Source organism: Papio anubis, chromosome 9 (genome assembly GCF_008728515.1).
Source record: "Papio anubis isolate 15944 chromosome 9, Panubis1.0, whole genome shotgun sequence".
NCBI classification, from domain to species: domain Eukaryota; kingdom Metazoa; phylum Chordata; class Mammalia; order Primates; family Cercopithecidae; genus Papio; species Papio anubis.
The window spans coordinates 16452990-16455955 of record NC_044984.1 but is presented as its reverse complement, the minus strand read 5'-3'; the positions used below and the strand labels follow the sequence as shown (position 1 = coordinate 16455955).

The 2966-nt window shown below is 38.7% G+C and overlaps 1 pseudogene; it reads right to left on the bottom strand.

Annotated features, from left to right (window-relative positions):
* Nucleotides 1-575: 575 nt before the first annotated feature.
* LOC110740805 lies at nt 576-2440 on the bottom strand (annotated as a pseudogene).
* Between the last annotated feature and the right edge of the window lie 526 nt (nt 2441-2966).

Here is a 2966-nt window from a genome sequence, read left to right as displayed (position 1 = left end):
GGTAGAAATTTTCATCCTGGGGCAAATTTATCACATTATCTAACCATCATAAAGTTTTATGACTTCTATCAGAAACTCTTCAATTACTGGGTAGCATGACCACCGTGAATATTGAAAGACTAAGGTGGAGAGATAAACTTACTAAGTCTCCAGTTAGAACCATACTTTCTTACCAAAATAGCTCTCATAAAATGTGTTAAACGGGAAAAGTTATACATGGTGATAATGGTGACACATGTCTGCATGAAGCAGCTACAGAAAAAAAAAAATCTCTTGTCCTAGCTCACTTGGATTTATGACTCTACTAAATTTAATTTTTTTGCCCATTTTACTTTGATATTCTGGCAAAGGTTTGCTGTTTTCTGAAAGCAAACAGTTAAAATTTCAGTTACTGGGGATCTCTATATAAAGATTTCTTAAATAGCTCCATTTAGAATTTATAAAATTTTACTTAAGAGTTGAAAACACAAATTTGAGATCAAGTAATGTAAAGATTTCATTAACTATATGTAGACTAGTCACTCTCAAAATGATTGATTTGAATTTGCAAAAAGAAACTACTTAACCTGAATCTTGGCAAATAGTTTTGGTTTATTTACCTTGTTTCACTTTATTTTTCTTTCTCATTATTCCTTGTTTCCTGTTTGAATACTGCTCATCTCTTTTCTTATTTTAACTTTTATTTTATGTCATTCCGAATATTCTTTATTATCTACTTTTTATTACAAAACAGGAAAGAGTTTTAATGTAAAATATAAATAATCAAACATGCCAGTAGAGTTCCCTTTCAATACAGTGACCTCAAACTCTAGACGTAAATATTTAATATTGTTAATTTTATCTAATTTTCAGTCACCTCTCCATGTAAACATGAATCCATACACATATAGACATATTGTGTGCAAAGAGTTGTATGTATTTTCCAAATGCAATCATACTTTTTTTCGCATTTAAAATGGGCTTTAAATACACATCAGAGTGCCACAAAAAGGAGCTGGGGTGAGAACTTGATACATAGGAGTGTGGGGCTGGGGTGCCCTGAGAGAGAAAAAGGGGACCCATCTGTCAGGGCAGCTGGGGAGCCCCATCCCCAGCCTGGGTTAGGGAGCAGAGTAGAAGCCCTCTCTGGAGGGTCCCAGGGCTAAATGGTAGATTCTTTGAGGTAGATTCTTGGGGAGAAAACCGAGAAGCAGCTCCCACGGTGGCAGTGGCTTCCTCAGTGATACTAATATATGGGATAGCCTGGGGCCTGGGTACCATCCTTAGGGGACAGTTGGCTGGGGTCTTCCAGGAACGAGGGAGCATTTTGGAACTGCTGGGCTGTGTAGCGAGTGAGGAGGATGCCAACGCCCTCAATGAGGGCCAACAGGATGTCCCCCATCATCCCTGAGGCCACCATGGCCAGTGGGCCACTGCAGGCAGCCAGCACAGCCCCATCAATACTCCACTGGTGATAGATTTCCAGGGATCCTCCTTGCCCTGAAGCTGTACCAGGCCACAGTCCATGGTGGAGAACAGGCCCCCCAACACCGCGAAGCTACCTCCAATCTGGGAGACTTGGATCCTCACAGTGTTGGCACTACCTCTCAACTGGTGCTGAATTCCAACAGGGGCATTGCAGAAACCCTTGATGGCCTGGAAGACTCCACCACCGATGACACCCACAGTGAAGACTCCACCACAATCATCCACAATTCGCCATGGGCAAGGCTCCCAAGCGTACTCCTCCATGGCACTGGATGCCCACAGTTGTATTTTTTATGTTATAACTATACTTTTTATACAGTGATAAAATATGCTTAGTTCATATTAAGCAAAAAAATAATTTACTTTCTATATAAAGTATTTGGGCTACTAAACTTATTTAGCAGATCATCTACTGATGAAATTTTTAGATACTTCTCTTGTTTAATATTTTATTATTATAAATAGCATAGAGATATATATATACAGATATCTGTATGCATACTTTTTGCCTGCTGTATTTGCTACATGAATCCAAACCTTTATCCAGTCTAGAAAAAGATACCACTAATTCTGTGGTTAGATAATATGTAACATAAAATTTTCTAAGTTTTCTATGAGTATTAACGAGATCATGCATGACAGTAATGACTTTATTCATTTATGGAGAAATTATATATTTAAAGATAAGCATGTGCTAGGCATTCTTCTAGCTATTGTTGATATAGCAGTGAGCAAAACTGACTTAAAAGCCCTTTCCTCATGGAGCTTACATTTTAATGAGGACAACCAGATCATAATATAAATAAATAGTATAGCATGTGGGAGGTTGATGAATACAGAAGAGAAAAATTAGGCCGGGTGCAGTGGCTCACGCCTGTAATCCCAGCCCTTTGGGGACCGAGGCGAGTGGATCACTTGAGGTTGGGAGTTTGAGACCAGCCTGACCAACATGGAGAAACACCATATCTACTAAAAGTACAAAAATTAGCCAGGCATGGTGGTGCATGCCTGTAATCCCAGCTACTCGGGAGGCTGAGGCAGGAGAATTGCTTGAACCTGAGAGGTGGAGGTTGAGGTGAGCCAAGATGGCGCCATTGACCTCCAGCCTGGGCAACAAGAGCAAAACTCCATCTCACACACAAAAAAATTTAAAAGAAAGAAAAGAAAAATTAAATCTGAGTACATAAAATAAAAAACGTCCATGCAGGAGAATGTAATTTAAAATAGGGTTGTTATGATAGCCCTTAAAAAGAATATACATCTAAACAAACAGGTGAATAAGATGAAGAAGCAAGTTATGTGACTTTGCCTAGAATGATACCAGACAAAAGAAAATGTTATTTCAACAGTCCTAAACTGGGAATATCACTTATTTGTTCAAGAAACATTGAAGCCATCGGTGTAACTAGAGTAAAGAAAGCAAAAGTTGAAAATGAGTAAGAAATAAAGTAAGAAACTTATCAAGCTGGTTAGGGATGACATTAGTGGTAAAAATACTT